The 20,372-nt window shown below is 44.1% G+C and overlaps 1 protein-coding gene across 25 annotated transcripts in view; it reads right to left on the reverse strand.

Annotated features, from left to right (window-relative positions):
* The window catches only part of MAP2 (microtubule associated protein 2), a 239,569-nt gene that overhangs the window by 99,457 nt on the left and 119,740 nt on the right, over nt 1-20,372 (reverse strand). For 19 of the 25 annotated variants that reach the window (XM_074872637.1, XM_074872635.1, XM_074872633.1 and 16 more), the window contains one exon: nt 7,742-7,801. The exons of 3 other annotated variants lie outside the window; for them this stretch is intronic. The gene's annotated coding sequence lies outside the window, so the exon portion shown is untranslated. Of the gene's footprint in view, nt 1-7,741; nt 7,802-8,948; nt 9,067-9,888; nt 9,930-20,372 lie in introns of those variants that run through there. 3 more of the 25 variants (XM_074872619.1, XM_074872622.1, XM_074872624.1) reach the window with 2 other exon arrangements.

Raw genomic sequence — 20,372 nt, forward strand, 5'->3', positions numbered from 1 at the left:
GCTGAAGATGTGTGAATGTAGAAGCAATCCAAAAATACTTGCTCCCTAATTCTCTCATTATGTTTGTGCTCTGGTTTCCTGTGTCTGCCTGTCTGCTGTGTCTATCCACATCCATAATTGTGAATCACACTGGCCAATTTCTATCATGTTTGACAGAAGAAACTAAGCTCCTACCTACCACCTTAGGAAATCCACAGATGGGTAGAGGAAAGAGAAGACATTAATGCCTCTGTGAAGGGAAATACAAGGAGAAGAGCTCAGCCCTTATTCCTTTTGTTTGGCAGTGTCCTGGTGGTCTAATCAGCAGATGTGGAGCTCACATGCAGCCATAGCATATGCTCTTTCTGGCCCAATTAACTAAGCAAAGACAGGTAGAGACGGAACAGCTGCTGGTTAACCTACAGTGGGAAGTCACTGCAGAGAGGACTTAGAAAATTGCTGAGAAAATGCTACATGGAACTCATATTAAGTCAGGAAACTAAAAAGGTCCAAGGAGTAAATGGAGAATCAGAAAAAAACATGGGGAGAACAGAGCCAGGGATGCAGGGAAGAACCAAGTGCTGTAGGTCTGAAGGATCACAGGAGAGAGTGTGAGTCTTTCATATGGAACGAAGGGGATGAGAAGACTAGTGGTACCTGGTACCACAGGAAGGGAATACAGGGGCTGAACAGCTAGAGGTAGACTATAGGTGGTGTGGTAAAAAAGGTCACGAGCTGTGAGTAGAGAGCCAGTGGTGGATACCACCCCACACTGACAAATAATATCAATTATTTTAATTTACAAAATAGTTTAATTGGCAACACCATTTCCGGCAGAGAGTTAAACTCAAACGAAGAGGAAGACTTGACTTCAGGCATTTCCAAGTACAGATTTGTTCTGAAAGGTATAGGTATCTTTTGGATTGTGGAAGAAGACACTTTTATTACTTTAGCAGATCCTCCCTCACTCAGGCCAGAAAAGAATAGCTTTTCTCATCTTAATTTGGTGTTTTTATTGCTAGCTGAAGCCAGTTATCTAAACATTCAGAATGTGGGGGGAAAAAAGGAGGGGGGGAGGGGATCTAATTCCATTCTAAGGCCAACATTTAAATTACTTTTTAATGGAGCTGAGCTATTTTGTCCATTTCTGTTACTCGCTATGCTGGCCAATATGCAGAAATACAGAGCTGCATTAGTAACTGGACTTTTGTTGTATTCCAGAGAAAAATATTCCCACTGGAAAGCATGCTAAAACAGTGGAGACAGACTAGAAATTAAGCTGGCCTCCTGTACTTTACAACTCATAATACACTGGATATAAAGTCAAAAAAACCAAGCAAAATAGGATTAGATCCCTTGTTAGCTGCATAATATATGTGCTTTCACGCTGATATGTCCCAGGTGAACTGCATCACGTGAGTATGGTTTTCCATCTACAATTTCCCAGCATGAACTACGGAGTCTCTAAGCTACTAATTACACTGATGAATATAGTCTCACCAGCATGCTGTCTGGCTGCTTACACCTCCACGCCTCTTTGTAGATTTGACTGTAAGCTCTTTGGGGTCTGGAACAACTCTGCTGTTTAAGCACGCAGCACTGAACACAACAGTGATCTAATCCAGACTTGGACACCTAGTTACTAATATTATGGTAGCTACAGCAATGAATCACAGAGCGTTAACAAGAATCACAGCAAAAGCTGTTGCACACTATCTAGTTCCCAGGCATGCCATCATTAACCCTAGACTTGATCCTGTTGTGTCTAATCCTGTTTTCATTGCACTCGTAAAATGGAAATATAATTCTTCTGCGTTCTTACAATTTTTAGAAGCAAACTGATGCAAGAGTAATTGTTTAAGCAAGCAAAGTATTTCTTTTGCACAAAAGAAGTCAACTAAAATAAGGATACCAGGGAGCTATTAAGTGTATGCTGCAGAAAAATCTTACAGACATAGGTATGGATAACATTATCAATTAATTGTTGAGAAAGGACTACTGATCAAAGTGCCTTGTGATCTGCCCCAGATAGCCCACAGAGACATGGCAAAAGGCAGAACAACAGGCAATCTCACAATTTTATTACAAAAACATCCTGAAACCTTCTGATTTAGAATTCAAGGATGATTTGGAAAACATTGAAGAGAACAAGCTATGTCCGTAATGTCAGGATCTCCCTTTTCGCATGAAGACCTCACCTGTACATGAATACAGCATGTTATATCCCTATCCCTGCATAATTATTGCAGCTGCCCAATGTGTCATGGCCAGAGACTGGACTGAATTATACCTTCCTGCTTCAGAAGAGACCGAAGTCTTGGAGGGATTAAAAATGGGGGAAAAAAATGACTCATCTTAAGGATGACAACTAGAGTAATTTTTGGTCACGATTATAAAGTGTTTTCTTTCATCAACTATGCTGGGAAGAACATTATGCTTCAAACATCTGTGCTTCTCATAAGCTTTGCTCCCCAATACAAATGTATCTGTGCCTCTCTCAAACTCCTCTCTTGGAGAACAGTCACAGGACTGCCATTACTCCCACTATCTCTTTCAAAAGTGTGTTTACTAAACACAACTGCTTAAATAACTCAGGCTTAACTCTGAAATCAGGTTTCCCAGCATTGAACATCACATCATTCAGCAATTCGCACTACAAAGCCTAACTACAAAGTTATCAAGTGGGAATGGGATCATTTTTTCCAGGAGCACTTTGCAGGCAGCACTGACTTCCAGCCTGCCGCCAGTGCTGGCAGGCGAAAGCACGTCCCCATGCGCCGTATCCCAGCCCTGACACCAGCAGAACCAGATGCTTACAGGAAAGTTGAGGAGAACTCAGCAGTAGGATGCTATGGACAAAGGTGGTTTTAGGCAGCTGCAGGGTTTGCCATGAAGATAAAAAGGGGACATCTAGTAGGTCAGACCACTGGGAGAGGCCAGTGATACAAGGCCTTTCTGAGCAGGTCACCAGCGTGGTCGCACCCTGATGGATGGCATAATCTGACCAACAGAGACTTGCCCTCCAGTTCCCATGAACGAAGGGCTGGCACATGCACCGCACGGTAAGGACTGTACACCTTTCAAAACTGAAACCATAATTTTTAGATGTGTTGGCAATTCCTTTTTCACATAGCCATAAAGCTATAATCCTTAGTAAGATGATATGTTTTCAAAAGGATGTCCATGGCAAAAATTCAACTGCCTTTAGGAGAGCTGGGCTTCTACTCCATAGTGTTGAGTTTTCTTTCCTTTCACACGATTCAGGGGACAAAACTCACAGTGTGAGAATTCAACATTAGCACACTGGACTGGTTCTTGAGCTACGGGAAGTATTATGTTGACTTTACTGTTGGAGATGCAAAAGAAAATATACTTCTCAACTGTGGTAAGCCTTCACAAAACCAAAAATCAGCTTGTCAACTCACCTTCAACTTCCTTAATTTTGTCCCTCTATAAAGCCACTTAAGTACTGCAGAGGAGTGGAAAAGCTCAGTATTGGGGGTGGCTGCTGATCCTGACAAAAGCATCAAGCATGAGCTGCAACACACAGAATGGTCCAGTTTCCCTTACTTACCATTCTCTTCCTCAAAATTAGGCTCCTTTGCTCATCACTACACATGGGAAAGGAAGGATGACATTTCCCTCTTCCTCTCCCCTCCTGGTCTCTCTGGCCCACCTCTTGCATCCAAGGAGTTAGGGAGATGCTTACTAAAAAGCCACAGCAAGTCATATACCCCATGCCTGTCAATTCCTGCCTGAACAATCTTGCTTCTTGGCTGTAAACAAGTTTTAAGCATCTACTAGTGACTCAGCCTGCTAGGTAGGATTATTACCACCACCATCATCATGATGATTTACTAGTGACAGGGGACATTCTCCTTTCTTTCCATTGCTTAAGAACCACACCTGAATCCTTTCAAAATGTAGCAAATGCTACTTTTGATAGTTGATAAATACAAGTAACACAGTGTTCTGCCTTTATGGCTTATGTTCAAAACAGGTGTTTTCAAACAAAAGAAGGTGCAGATAATGACTATTAAGATAATCAGAAAAAGGAGGAAAAAGACAGGTTGATTATAAAATCAATGACAGCCGTCCTTTCAAAGGAGGAAAAAGGTAGGCTGATGATAAGGGATAAACACAAAGGAGGAAAAACCAAAGTCTAGTTTGGTACAAGAACCCTGTGGCCATTGACAAGTTTTAGCTAGAAGCTACAGGTTTCTTGCAATTGAGACTGCAGAACAGCCTACCAGTTGGCAGGAGACTATTTTTAAGAGAGAGGTTGATGAAGGAGGATGGCGTGCCACATTGGCTGTGACAGCAGGCATGCCAAGAGCCTCCTTCAGCCCTGTGTCAAAACCACCCAGGTGGGGATGCCTCCTTGCAACCCTCCCAATGTCACACAGGAGACACCCAAGCCAGCTGCATGGCAAAAGAGAAGACAATGCCAATAACTCCACTAAGCTATATCTTGCACTCTGCCCATTATAATCTTTCCCTAGTGCTACGAAGATCACCGAGAAAAAAAAAAAAAAAAAACCCACAAAAACACAAAACAAAGTACGTAAAATGAAAAAGGAGACATCATCTCTAGAGTTTTTAGCTCTCCAGAAATCAAGGCATTTCTTCTGTGAGTACTACAAGAAACCCTTCTAGCAAGTAACAGTTTGCATCCCTTTTCCTAAAGGAAATCATTGCTCACTGACATCTTTCTGTACAATGTAAACTTCCAACCAGAGGTGAGGGAAATTTCTAAGCCTGAAATACAAGCTATGGTGTATTTAAAGTGCAGTCATTTAAAGTGCACTTAGTTCTCTACCAAATTCATATAAGATGTGCTTGAATCTGAAGAGGTTCCAACCTAAATCGAACAAAATATCAATACGCAAATGTTGTCCCTGAGTACACCGCAGGTGCACCTTGGCCCCATGCTGTTCTTCAGCCTCTGCCCAGGATGGCTGCTGCCAAGCACTGTCCCCATCTTCGTGCCTCTGCTTCTGAGCATCAGTAGATTCACAGTAGAAAAAGAAGTGCAAGTAATGTTGATACTGAAAAGGCTACTCAAAATTACTAGGAATCTCAAGCTGACAGAGCCTCTGGAGGTGTTGAAGTTCCTCTCCCTGCTCAGAAACAGCCCCACACCAGGCCTAGGCAGCATCCAGGTGAGCAGATTGCCTCGGTACCTTCCTGCTGTGGAGTGCCTTCACAGAACCCGCTCACATGCAGAGACAGCACAGTGAAAAGCTCGTGTGAGGAGACGCTGACTTTGTTCACAGTGCACTGGGAATCATGGGGCCCAGTGACCAGCGTGACGAGTCACTGCAGCAGCCCCAGAAGCAAAACCACACCATCAGAGAATAACGTAATGCTCCCAAAGCTGAGCCCTCAGCTCCAAATGCTGCAAACAGGCTGTACTGACACCCCAGCTCAGACAGATGTGAGATTTATCACCCATCCCTGTAGCCCTCTGTGCCACTTTGCTGGTTCTGTTACTCCTCCTCCTCAGCCAACAGCCCAGCCTTGGGGGATGCTCTTACACAGGAGACAATGGGACAGGCTCCTTTTCCTGAGCCCCTACCTCCTTTATCACAACTTTCCCCTGTCAACCACTCGCAGCACATTATTTCCACTGCTAGTTTTCACTGCTACTTTTAGTCACTACAGACACAAAGGACAGACAGCAATGCTCACAAGATATTATACCCTGTTTTTATCTCCTAACCACTGATGCAGTGACCCTGTGTAGAAAACGCTAGTCCTGATATACAATTGTTTCCCTCTCTTTTCATTTCAGACTTGCCCACTTCTTAAGCTGTCTGTGGCATCCCAGCAGCACCAAGAGGCTATGGGGCACTCCACAAATATATTCTTTATTTCAAGAGCAATAATTTAGGCCTGTCAGTTAAGGAGGGGACCTGCAGAGACAATTTAAGCTTTGCACAGTAGATGTCTGAGAATTTACTTTATCACCAGTGGAATATTATCAATGGAGAAATGGTGAATGCAATAAAACTGCCCGTTAATTTAAGTCTTAGAGGCTAATTTAATCCTTTAGTACTTGCACGCTGCTGCAAGGGTATTCTGGGGCCATGGGAAAATTCCTGAAGCGTGCAGGATCACTGTAAGCAGCCTTATGCTGCCCTCCACCCTGGCAGACGCTGGCAGGGAGCCAGTCTGCAGGCATGTTGGGTTGCTGTACATGCTGGCTGCCCCCGGGGAGCCTGACGTGAGCAAATGCTGGGGCTGGGGCAGCTCCTGCCCTCCCACAGTTCACCCTCCAGAAGGCAAATACTCCTTCCCAAACTGTTGGGCTGCTTGCGCCACGCTTTCCAAGAGGAGTAGCAGCACTGAGATTTAGCACAACAACAAAAGACACCCTAAACCTCAGGCACGCCAGCAGCATGTCTCAGGGACAGGAGAAGCTGGCACACACTGCCTTTATCTGACTCCCACAGCCCATGGCAGGTCTGTGCTGCCACAGCTTGCAAGAGAGAAAAGTTCATGGATGAAAAGAGAACCCCCTAGTACTTGTAGCCTAAAAACCTAGAGGGCCAAATTTGAGTCGATTTCCTTCAAATTCAGAGAGCCAGGATAGACTGCATGAAGAAGTAAACTAGGGGATGGTCAGGGAACAGGGAGATTGATTTTGCTCATGCTCACAGAAGGAACACGCCCTGAACTAGCATAATCCAGCACCTTTTTAGTAATGACAACACAGAGGAGGTAACTTTTACCAGATGAATAAAACTTTTTTGCATGTGTGTGTTGATGCTACTCCTCAAAGGAGGCAGAGTCTGAACCTTCTCTAGCTTGCTGAGAGGAGATCCTGGGAAGGGGACCACCATCCCATTATACCTCACTCCCCATGAGCTTCTACAGGCATGTCCTGAGCTCACCGAAACCTTCTTGTTTTGCTTGTGTTGTAAGGCAGAGCAAACACAACACTTCACCCTAAAAGAACGGCAGTATTTCATCCTGCCCTGCCCAAGTGAAGTTACAACAGCAGAAACTTGGGCATTTGCCACCCTACTCACTGTGCCCTCCTGCATTTCTTCCCTATGCTTCATATATAGTCTTTCAATCAAACTCCATTCCCATTTGCTTGTAAGCTTGTAAATCAAACTTGTTCACTTGTAAATCAAGCTGAAATGAATACATGTGCATATAGAAATAGTGGCAAAACAATTATTGGTTTATCCACATGATGCAGGCAGCACAGGTTCTCTCTAACACTTGTTCTTAGATTTCTGGGGGGGGGTCTCCTGAAAGTTTTCTCTTTCCCTAAGAGGAGAAAAAGTGCATTTCTTAGATCTAACCCGATCGTTTTTGATTCTGGAGATGAGGCAGTATGCTTGCCCTTACTCTGCCAAACCATTCTCATCTTTTCTGCTGTACGACTCACTGCAGTGGCAGGGCATGACAAACCAGAGCAGCATGTAGCAACACCATCACCTCCCTCAGATGCTCTGCCTTTGTATCAACACCATCTTAGGCCCTTTCTGCCCAGGACTATAAGCAGGTTCTTGCTAAGCCAAAAGCAAGGCAACAGCTTCTTTGACAATGATAGGTACAGTGTCTCCTATCAGACACAGGAAGCTTTTAAAACAAAAACCAAGAAAAATTACAAAAGCAGGAACTAACCCCAGAAAAATAAAGTGTTGCCGGAGCTAGAGGAGTTTTCTTTTTGCTCTTTTCCCAAGCTTCCTTGGTCTGTTGAAGTAGTCTCCTTGTGAAACTATGCTAACAAGTAAAAAGTTCATACCTGTTTAAGCAGATGATAGGATGCTGCGTCTGGTTGTTAAACAAGGGAAACTCTCTGTTCCTACAAAGAAATAGAGAAATACACACTCTATTTAGTCTCTATTCAGTGAATTTAGCATAAACTCAACACTATAAGGACTATAAGATGCTACATATGTGTACACTTATGTCCAAGCCTTTTACTCTCAGCTTTATTTTCCAAGGCTCACTTGAGACACATTAATTCAGATTCCCTGTTAAGTCCAGCCTGCTTTGGGACCACCAAGAAGCTGCTTAATCCCTATGTCTGCCCTAAGAAAAGCTGATAATGGCTCCAAAACCAAAAAACCACCCATCAGGGAAGGCAAATGGAGCACAGCACACTCCCAGGCAGACTCCCTCCGCTGGGAGACCTGGCAGGGCTGCTACATGCACAGTCTCTGCTGCCGGAGGATCTCAAGCAGGAACAAGGAAAGTGGTTGCGAAGATGCCCAGAAAGTAATGGAAGAAGAGTGAGAGCCCCCCTACTGACTTCCCAGTATAACACTTCAGAGCAGCTGAGGGCACTACTTCCATTTCTTCAAATTGTTTTTCTTGCCTCACTTGTATAGCAGAGGGTCTTAGGTTTTCTGCAGCTTATCTGGGATAACAAAAGTTACCACAGACGTTACTACCCCTTATGTGACCCTCTTTACTCAGTGAGAAATGCTTGTACACCAAATGTAGTTAGCCTGTTGAAATAACCTCTTCTGTACATGCTCCTACACACACTCTCTTTATTGTAAGCCTTTGATCAAAGCCCACCAGAGAAAACATTACAGATGCAAGTAGCAGACAGGCACTGAAGTGGCTGCAATCAGGGAGAAAGGAACCTCCTTGCCACATGTGTCTTTGCATATCCCCTAAATACTATGGGGACAGCTGGCACTACCACCTGTATTTAAGGCTGCACAGTTTCTCACCTCTCAGACTCTTATAACTTTGCTGATTTTAGTTGTTCAGAAATTAATTCCCCATATATGATATCTGACTCAAGTTAATGCTTTTGTTTGGGAGTTGTTCTAAAGCTTCAGCAAGAACGGGTCAGGCACTTCCAGGAACTAGATTAGTGAGAAATACATGACTAAAACCAAGTTAAAAAGAAGGATAGTATTAAGGTAATGATGAAAAATAGGATGCAAGTATGCAATTAGAAAGAATCATAATGCATACACACAACGGGGACTAACCTTAAGCTGGAGACAGTTCAGGCTTTTCTTATTTCCAAGCCTGGACTTTCATTCTTCGACACTGAATTAGTCTCCTTGGCTGCACCATGTCACCGGCATGGGGCTGTGCTCACTACAGCTTTCCACCACTTTGCCCTGTTAACATCCAGCAGAACTGGAAGATTTTGCTGCCTTGAAGGGGGAAGGTTTCAGATGGTTCTGACAGCGAATAAATGGAAAGTGACGGCTCCACCTTACTGCAGAGGCTGTCAGCAGAGTGTACCATTCACTTACATGCAATAATTAGTTACCCTAAATGAGCTATGTGGAAATGAGGCTCCAGCCAGCATCAATTCTACCCACCCGCGGGATGAAGAGGAATGTTAAAATAAGCTAATTAAATTTGCTCTGGCTCAGCAGAAAGATCGATGTTCTCGACAGCTGAGTGTTCAGCACTCGGCGTCCCAACAGCCCTCTGATGTGTCACCGATGCAAAATAATGCCACGTAGTCAGAATCATAGGAGGTGGACGCACGCCTCTTGGGAGAGGTAAATGCAGAAGACAGAGGCATTCAACAGGGACATTAACAGAAGGATGGACACACCTACAACATGTATGCCAGATGGATCAGATGGCATTTTTACCAAAAAAAAAATATTTTGCTTTGTACTTTCACATTGTCTACTTTACCACCATTGAACATGCACTCTAATAGTCTGAACTGAAACCTCAATCACCTCTCTGTTAAAGGTCTAACTGCAATAAATGTGATTTTATCTGGCAGCAAAATACCAAAAATACCAGGCAATCATAATACAGATGCCAGAAGAGGGAAGCAGTTTTGCTGTCCCAGGAATTTGCTGGAGACAGTCTGTAATCAGCATTTCCACCACTTGCTGACCAGGAAGAAAATGAGATGTTTCCAAGATTCTTCCCCTAGGAAACAGAAGAGACACCTACCCACACAGAGGAGACAACAGCTCCACGTTCGGGGCAGTTATCTGGAAAACAAGAAGTTAACATTTAAATGCCTGGTCAGAACCTGGCACTACATACATAAATGGGGTTTTCCACTTCCGATGAGCATCTTCTAATAATCACAGTGCAGAATGTGTTAGGAAGGGTTTCTTTTTGGTTTTCTCCCTAACCCTCTTGCTTCAGACAGAAATTCGTGAAGAAGCTGTCCCAGTAAGGAATTAATTGAAATTGGCAGAGTCTTTAGAAAAGCTTCGTGCTTTGATGAAGAGACATGCTGGTTTGTCGATGTCCCGGAGCCAGGACGGCAGGGGACGGCGCCTTGGCTGCTCTAAGTGTCACCTTTCCCAAGGGAGAGGGCACAAAACAGACGAGCTGTTTTTTACTTCTAACGGGAAGCTGCCATTAGAAGACCCTTCAATCTTGGATACAGAAACCTTTATCACATCATGCAAGCTTACCACAATGAAGAAATCTTGCTGAAGCCTTGTTCACACATACAGACTGGTAAGTGCATTTAGCATACATTTACTTTCACTTAAGTACATCATACAGACTTTCTGTTGATGCAGACTAGCACAGGTCTAGACAGCTCTAGGCTGGATGCACTGCAACCTAGCATAAAGTGGGTAAGGTTACCTGTTTACTCTGGCTCTGCCATTTGCCTGTGGGTACAGTATGTCAACAACTGCATCCTACTTCCCCTGATTTATATATTAGGCATTACATTTCCTTCTTTTTGTTACTTTGACATCTACCTGTAAAAACTGACAGAAAAAACCCAATGTGCATACACATACATGCACACAACAGAGGACTAAGGCTCTCTTTTCTGCACAAGGTATTTGTAACTATTTTTCACTAATGTGCACCTACTCCTGCTTCTCCTCTTATTAAACTTTCAAAAACAACTGTCTTGATGTATACATTTTATTCAATTAAAAAAAAAAAATCTGTCTTTTATAGGAGCTGTTTCCCTTTCTTTCACTTTGGGTTTTTTTCCAAAGACTCCTGTATGACCTACCCAACAACTGTTCTGCACAGTTACCTGCGATGAACATTATAAGGACTAAGTGCATACTTTTCCTAAGGTGTTCCACTTCTTCCCCTCAGAAAGGAGCTGTGCTGCTACCCTGAGGGGTCAGCCCCCCCACCCAAGCCCCTGACTGCCTTACAGAGATCTATTAGCTTCACTGAGCTGCCTGCAGAATTGCACATTTAAGACTATAAACTCTTCAGTCCCGGAGCTTGTCTTTTATTACGTATTCCCCCAGGGCAGCATGCGAGCGATGATAAAAACCTAAATTGCCACAAATTACTTTTAAGCATTTAGTGTTTTGCCCAACAATGCATTATACACGTTAGTCTGCAAACAGTAAGGTTGCAAATGGATCCAATCCATTAGTACCAAAGCTTTCCACATAGCTTTTTCCTTTTAGAGTACACTCTCCACCCCCTTCCTACTTTCCACACCCTCTGACTCCCACCCCATGCTTTCCCCTCAGCAGCAAAGGCTTAAAATAAGATAACAAACATTTTTCAAAGGGATGCAAAGAAAAATAATCTGATATCTGGATGGCAGAATTCACTACATGTTTATTATTCAGTTTATAAAGTGCTAGGGAATGAAGGTCAAATATATCTGAATTTCAGCTGGTGTTGATGCGGATAGCCAATGTCTTAAAAGCACCGCAGCTAGAGGAGGCAATCCAGAGGCCAGGTTATGCTGGTGTAAATTGCTGATCATCAGCAGAAGTCAGCAGTTTACCCTGCTGCATATGTGGCCCAGAAATTCAGAAAGGACTGCACTAGGATGTTGCCTCAACTTGAGAATCAAGAGTCCAGTGCCACTCTGACTGAGAGAAACCCATACTGAAATTTTCACCGTCAGTTTGAGTGGGCTTTAAGCAGCACATAACTAGGTGGTACTCTCACTCCTAGAACATGTCTACCTCTGAAAGCTGGCTTAGCAGTAGTGTTAGGAAATGTTCCCTTTTGACCCAGCTGACCTAGAAAAAGTTTTAGTGCTGCAAAAACAAGCAATGCTGATCTTACCGTCACAAATTTATTTATTCTAAAAGCTATTAAATTGCTACTGTGTTAAAATGACTGGATTACTCTCAATACTTTTTAATTCCCACTGCTTGTCTGGTGACTACAGAAATCTCCTTTTCACTGTAATATCCACATCAAAATTTTCAGTAGGTTAGAAAATATTTTAAAAACCTACAAGTTGAGAAAAGTCTATTCATGGGGAAAAGCATCTTGGGGCTGCTACTGTTAGTCTGAGCAGCTCACAGCTGTGAAGGTAGAGGAGACAGTCAGGCTTAGTTATGACTGTGAGGAGGAGATGAGGAAGATGAAAAGGTCTCTCAGCATCCAAGAATCTTGGGTAACTGGAGCCTGAAATACACTACAGACAGGAGACACCGTTTAATCATTTATGGAAATCAAGGTTAGCAGTGTCAGCATAGTTGGCTTGGGAGGAAACAGTTTCCTCATCCTCTTGGCGCAGAAGTAACTGGGCTACATTAGAGGCTGCCAGTAAGTCAGGAATAAAGAAAGGAAACAAAGAAGGACAAGAAAAGCAAAGGATAAAATGAGTACATCAATATTTTCACAGCTTGCATACAGCAGTCCAGCTAGGACCCCAAGGAGGTTTGTGTCAGGAACCTCGGAGATGGAGACAATTGTTACATTTCATGAAAATATATGGTGTCTGGGTTTTACAAATAGTGTCTCTAATAGCATATCTGATTTTATAACTAGCGGAGAAAAAAAGGGCTCTGATGACAATTACTGCTGAGGTATTTGAGACATTGTGCCGCGTTTACTAGCATAGACCTGTCATTAACACTCTATTTCTCTTAACCACAACTTACTTCCTTAGTAGTTGCTCAGTGAAGATAGGTCTGGGGGCTGTTTTCCTGGTCTTGTCAAGATGAATTTTAATGAATACCACTTGAAAGATGTGCCACCTGCTATTTTATATCTATAATTTATTGTATAATGAGTTCCTATAAATTCTTATGATAGCTTAGGAGACTTGTAAAATGAATTGCTGGCCTATTTTTTTCTCAGTTCGTCAGCAAAGCAGAAAGAGCTCAGGTCACTTTGAGTTCCTCCAGACACCCCCTTTGGCCGCAGCTCTGGCTGGCTTCCTCCGCAGAAGAATCTGGCCTTCAGGAGAAGGGCCATTATAAGACTCTCACTGCTAACTGCTGCCATAGCAATGTACCACCGTTTTTGCCATTTGTTTTAAGAAGCCTCAGCTATTTCAGACACCCATTAAACTGTTGTATGGACACAAGGTGTATCTTCACATGCTGGAGACAAAAAGCTCACTAGAGACTCCTTTCCGGATAAGGACTGTCTGCTACAGTCATTTAGTGAAACAGAAACCAGCAACCCTGCAAGTTGGTAGCCAAGAAAAAGTATTTATTTAAGATCTGAGACTGAGAAATCTTCCACCTATTAGGGGTACACTGTCCTCACCTCAATACCACACACCAGAAGACATGTTTCCACACTTCGGTCTAACACCACACACAGAGAGCTCCCGTCAGAAGCTGGAGACCTTTCCATTTGGGACATTACTTTACATTCCCCCTACCTCTTGGGACCAAGACCTTGCCAAACACTACTACTAAGTTTGTAGGATGCTGCAATTTCCGCCCCCCCCCCCCCCCCTTTTTTTTTTCTTCTTAAATGAAGAGGAAAAAAAACCAACAAAAACCTACTTCAGAATAAGGGCACTGTACTACATGGATCTTATTAAATACCGCATTTCATCTGTCTTTGGACTAACAGCACTTTCTAATGGATGCAAAACCAAAGTGTGTGTTAAAATGAGCCTGTTCCCAAGCAGAGCTCTTGCAGCGAATAAAGCCAGGATGTGCCAAAATTGCAGAGGGCTTTCTGTCTCAGTCATGAGTGACAGACACCATCAACAGAGAAAATCAGCCATTGCCTTTCATCTCTTTACAAAAGCCTTGACAGCCAAGCTGTTGCAAACCAACAGTATGGGAGTCTTTCCCTCAGACGTCACAATAATTTTGAAGGAGGAAAAGGGGATGGAGGAGAGGAGGGAAGAAGAGGGCCCAAGAAGCTGTGACTAAGGGTCAGGACAAAGTGTTGCAATAAGCCTGATGGCTGGTCAGAGCCACCTCCAGCTTTGCTAAGCATGGGTTTAGGGAAGCTGAAGATGTGCTGCCCAGAGCACCCAGAGCAGGCAGGACCCTGCGCATCTTGACGAGCCTGGCATGACCACACACCACAGACCGGCCACAGGTCCGTGCTGCCTACACTGCTACTCCAGGGATACGCTTCAACCCAGCAGCAATGAGGGCATCTTCTTAGTTGGTGGTGTTGAGTCCTGTCCTACTGGAGCAGGCAAAAATTCACCCCGGAGGGAAAGCAGGAGTACATTACTCCATGCTAAGCTCTATGCTGCTCTGGTTTCCAGGCTCTCTTGTCCAAAGTTAAAGGTGGTTTTCCTTTCCCTGAAGCATCCAGGACTCTAATATAGATACAGCCCATGCATAGGGTAGAGGTGAACAGACAAGGCAGCTGCAACAACTGCCTTCCAAAAGACAGGACAGGAGTCTTTCACTGTTACTGGGGGTCTTAAGGGGCAGGAACCTGCAGCTGAGAAATGAAGAAAGGCTTAAGAGAAGGGGTTAAGAAAGCAAGAGCTGCTGCATTGGCTTGGCTCTGTCCTCTTGCTTGAGGATGCTTTTCTAACACACCAGTTCTGTTCATCCTGCAGATTTTCCTGTGATACACTATGCAGACAGAAAATTTCCTCAGTACATCCTATACCTTCGAGTCAACTTTGTATTTCAGAGGTGTGATGGAAATGCAAAGTAAGACACAATAAAAATATGTCACTTTTTTTTGGCTTGGGTTGGGTTTACTTTTCTTGTCAGTGTGATATTATACAATTTAAAGGTGTCAATTAAACTTCAGAAAATGATTCAGATGAAAAAGTAATAAAATCCCATTTTACAGGTTTGTAGACTGAGAGACTTCCTGTGGGTAAGTGGGTTACTGCCTGAGACGGAGAGAAAATCAAGGCCTCTCACCTCTTGCCTCTAATAATAAGGTCAAACATCTATTCCCAGTGTTGCCCTTGATGTAACCCTGTATGTAACTCCATAATCCTGTAGTGACCAAGTGCAGCCCTTTCCCAGCGTGCCTGTTAACACAAACTACATGATGCCAGAAGAGCAACACTTCAGGATTCAGGGCTGCTCTGGGGCTGTATGGGGAAGACACATTAGCCTATGGCTAGTCCACAGGTTTCTGTAATCAGCTGGCTCTGTTATCTCTAATTTTAAATGCTCCAAAGTTAACTTTGAGGAGTGGAGAGCAGGCTGTGCAAATTGCGTGGTACCCACAGTAATGGAGTTTAAACTTCGGTTTTACACTGTGGTGGATACATTTGAAATAATAAGGCCCAAAGCACCAGATTAAGAAGGAAGGGGCACAAAAGACATTGGCTAGAACACATCCTTGAAGGCACAGCTCCAGCGTGGTGGCATATGTGCCACCAGAGATGCCCAAGATAAATACAAATGGCACAAAAACATTGCCTGAAGACCTCCACCTGGCAGCAGGGGATGCAGTACAGATTAACAGGCATTCCCAGCTTTTTTTTTTTGCAGAAATTTTAGTACCATACTTTGGGTTTCAGCTTCTTCCTTCTCCCCAGTTTAGAGCATCCCAGCCAAGCAGTACCAACCACATCCCATGGCGCATTATGGAAGTTTTACTGGCACCACATGGCCTTGCTCATGATCCTACTGTCAGACCCATTTCACACACATTACAGTAATACATGCACTTCCCATGCACAATACAACTGCAGAGCAAAAGCTCCCACAGGCTTTAAACCTTTTATCTTTTAAATCACCTCTAAACTGCTTATCTCCATTAGCAATCTGGAATGCACAAGTCACCTGTCACAGGGTGAAGGGGAATTAAGTAAAGCAAAGTCCTTCTGTACTTGACAACTGGAAGCTTTTTGCTTGCTTTGCTGAGGATTTTCCAGACATCCCCTGCTGCCATTTTCTCCAGGCCTGCCTGAAGGTCTGCACCTCTGGAGTCTCGAGAAATGCCCACTGCCAGCCCCTGCACATCCCAGCCAGGCACGCCAGGGACAGCATCTACAAACTGTTACCAGCCTAATTAGGTCATGTCACACCAGCTCAGGAGCTGCTAAGCAGGACAGCCCAGCAAACAACTCGCTCGTTCAGCTTCAGAGGTTTTGAGGAAGCCTCTCAGGTTCCAGATGCTTTCACAAAAAGGCATCCACAGACTGGACTTCAACCCTGGTGAGTGCCAGCCTCCGTTCTGTGCCAGAGTCACCAGAGGAACCAGAGACCACGACCAAGACCTTGCCAGGGTCTGCAGCAAGAACACACAGTGAGAGGTGGCTTAGGAGGGGGACAGGAGATGCCCTTGAGGACAGAATCACCACCATCTCCCTCCTCTGGATAGACACAGTCTAACCAAGGCAGCTGTTATGGTTAAGACACAGTTGTCCCAGGCCAACTGCTTGACTGCTGCAGAAGGTGTTCTGTCTGGAAGCCAGAGTGATGGGGAAAATAGCTGCATGTGCCTTGGCTGTTTGACTTTGTCATTCCTCTGGAATCTCAGCTCACGCTCGCCATGTCAGTAGGTCAACCCAACATACTGCGCTGTGACCCGAGTCACCCAGAGCCCCGCGACATGGTCTGTCTTGCGGCACCTCCAGTGGGGGAGACCACCATGGACAGACAGGTGGAGCAGAAATCATGCGAGGAACATCTGAAGTCTCGACAGTGAGTGCTGCCAGGTTTTGTCTGTCAGTCAGGAAGGCTGTGCGTGGGAGAACCCCTGCACAAACAGCCAGACACAGCCACTAGGGACTGCACATGCCATGAAGCCACTTGTAGTGAAAGGAGACACAGACTTGCATCTATGCATGCCTTCTTATAATTCAATAAGAAGTAACAATCTTTGAAAAAATTCAGCTCCTTCTCAAACAACTTCAATCCCCAAATCTGAAATATAGCATTCCTTTATTTTCTGCTTGACCAATGTCAATGCTCATAAAAGTGGACTGTCTCTCCCAGACCGGGACTACTGAAGCAACCACTCCTGCCATAAAATTCCTCCTAGCATGCATCTGGTTCCTGCTTTGTGGAAAAGCTAGTAACCAGCTGGTGACTTAAGTAAATGAGCCAGAGAGAATATGATACCAGAATCAGCCAGGAAGAGATGTTTCCACTGTGAAACAGGACTTGCCAGCATTCGCATATTCAGCCCCAGAACACAGGGTGGTTGGCGCCAGCCTTGCCCCCTTCTCCTGCTTTCCCCTCATTCCACTGTCAACCTGTCTTTTCCCTCTTCCTTGCTAAACTCTTCAGAGCAACAAACTCAAATGACATTTGCTTAACATCAGGCATTTGCTAAGAAATGACAATTTCATTAAAAGATCAGTGATGCTTATGGCACAGGGGTCCCACAAGTTCTTCAGTCACATGGTCCCCTGAGGTGCAACAGTAGGAGAATTGTCTTGAAGAGACTGAAGTACATAGTTCTCCAGTCCCTGAGAGCCTCAGTCCCTGGATTCCCTATAAACAAAAGCTCTTACTTTTGTGTCTAATAAAGAAATTAAGAAAATATTGGCAAAACCTCTTCTCCAGCTATCCTGGTTACATGAAAGCCCTTGCCTGCTTGCAGTGGAGTACAGGTGATAAGAATTCAGGCACAGCTGTCTCACTGTATGCAGGTAACGAACCTGTAAATACAGAGTTGGGATTGGGCAGAGGGCTGTCATAAAACAGAATTTCAAGCTGGAGTAGAGGCTCCAAAACAGACTGTGGGTGCTTCCTGAATGGCTGTCACAGGCAGGCTCAAATCTTCTCTCCAAAATGGACGTGTAAATAATTTCTAGTCACAAAGTTTAGACTATTATGCTCAGCAAGTCTGTCACCCTCCATTTACACAATTCATAAAAAGTCTGGAGGCCAACTCAGAGCAGAAACCTCTGACTCCTCCATTTCCTTGGGGCCCACAAACACACACTTCCCCGCTCACTTCCCCTGCACAGGCTCTGGGGGATGCAGTCCCATACAGCCTCCTGCCAATTACCCACATCCCCAGCCAGGCTCAGTGCTAACCAGCATCAACATTACCATCTCTACAATGAGCAGGCACAAAGGGCCAGCCTCACAGCTGGGAGCAGCCATCGCACTTCCCAGCTGTGTTTGGGTTTGTGGGCACTTGCAAGTGTATCCTGTCATTAATCCACTCTGCCTGGCTCCTCTTGCGAGAAATCCTGCTTTATTTTCAGGGCTCCTTCTGCTCAGGACACAGGCAGCAGGACTGGAACAGTGTGCCCATAAATAAAGCTAATGACACAAGTCTTGCTTCTACCCACTTGACCAATAACTTTTTTCTCCTTTTTTTTTTTTCTTTTTTTAAAATTTTAATTTGATTCTTTTGCTTCTAAAGAAACTGTGGCCTGGCCTTCTCCATGTGCTGGTAAATGGGCAGCAATTGGAGTGGTCCCCTCACACTATGGGGACCCTCTCATCTCCAGAAGCAGCAGCTCAGGCTGATTCAGTACCCCACACCCTGAGCCAATGAGCCTTGAAGAAACATGAACATGAAACATGAAGATTCTCAGCTGGGCTGAGGTGCCAGGCAAAGCAGTCACAGAGCTTTTTGAAACCTGAGTTAGTGTTTCCTGTCAGGGCTGCACTGAACCAGGTGGGAATTCCCCGAGTACATCAGCACTGCTTGGCATAGTGCTGCACTGATCACCGATGCCCAGAGCTGGCAGAGATCGCCTTGTCAGGTCCCACAAGGCTTCTGACATATTTTCTCAATTCAAGCTCGAGATACCAAAAAACCCTATCACTGCATACTTCAGACTAGGTCAACCGAAATAAAGCAACTTAGTGCTTTACTTGGTTTTTCTCTGAGTTGAGTTTCCTTTCAGAAATTTGAGCTATTCCAAACTGAATGACTTTTTTCTCCCATTTTCAAGATGTCTAAAAAAGGCATTTTAAAATCAGAAAAAAAGGGGGAGAAATTTTTCAGGAATGGTAAGTTTTTGAACAGGTTGGCAAGTTTCCCAAGAACAGTTTTCATTTTATGATTTTTTTTTTTTTAAGTAAAAGTGTTTGATTAGAAAAAACTTCATTTAGCTCAACTTTCTAGCTGCCACATCAACGCCAAACTTAACTCTGGGAATAAGTCCTTTGTTACTTTCCCCAAAGGAAAAACTGATCCCCTTTCATTTGTGAGAAGAGTTTGCTGTGAGGACTCTCTCCCGTAATGTATATATTCCAACCACTTGTTTATTTGAAAATTATGTAGTTCCTGTGAAAGCAAATGTTCTGTATTTAATAGCTTAAACTATAAGTTATAAAAGCCAAATTCAGCAGACTATATGTTATTAAGAAATAGGGATCCAGATGGCTAGCTGAGGTCAAGCTGAGGCCAGCAAACCCATAAAGAATACACACTTGTCTGTCCTTATTAAAGTTTAGGGTTTTAGTAAAAACAGGAGTGTTTTCCTTTTAGAGCACTCATTTCAGATAACTTTGTTTACTTTAATAAAATATCCTACATCTTTCACAAAGTTTAAAATAACTAGAAGCTGCCAGAAGTGGGAGAACACTATATTAGGGTTTCACGAGGAACTATTGCACCTTTTTTTCACATAATTAAAAAATAATGCAAACTTGTAACTACTTTTTCAGAAGCCTGAAGCTGCGTGGAGATTCATGCATTTTGGGAAAACTTCCTGTGGCTCAAGGGTCTAGAAATCCTATAGAAATCAGTACCGCCTCCTCCTTTAGAGCCATCTGCTCAGCTAAGATGAGCCTGTGACAGCAGCTGCCTCTAGCTGCAGATTTGTCATCATTTACTGCTTCACAAAGCTCAGGTGGTCAATACTGGGTGCCGAAGTTTGCGCTTCCCAGCCACTGTGGAGGAATCACCAGAAGTAATAATCATCAACCGCCTGTTACTGCCCACCACCTCGCCACCAACCTAACATGGCACTTGGCTTTTAAGACCAGGAATCTGCAAATCCAAAGGTAACTTTTTGCAAATTATGGAGGCTTTGAGCATCAGTGGAGATCAGGTTAATGTGAAAGAGCTTGGTTCCAGCAGTAAGTTTGAGATGGGCTGGTGCGCCTCACTGCTTCCAGGGTGAAGCCCTGCACCTCACCACAGGCTTTGCCCACAGCTGCCCCAGGGCAGGCGGGGGTCTCAGCCACGTGAATTCAGCAAGACCTGCCTCAGATCCTGTTTGATATTGACATTTGCCAACACAGAACTAATTAACAGCTGATAACATTGTGACATGAGACTAGTGCAAGACACTGAAATAGAAACCAGAGGAAGTTCAAAGGGTCCTAGTGCTCTCACAAATCCCCACAGTATATCCTCTTCCCTCCTCTGAAAAA

The sequence above is a fragment of the Strix uralensis genome, chromosome 6, assembly GCF_047716275.1.
Source record: "Strix uralensis isolate ZFMK-TIS-50842 chromosome 6, bStrUra1, whole genome shotgun sequence".
Classification (NCBI taxonomy): Eukaryota; Metazoa; Chordata; class Aves; order Strigiformes; family Strigidae; genus Strix; species Strix uralensis.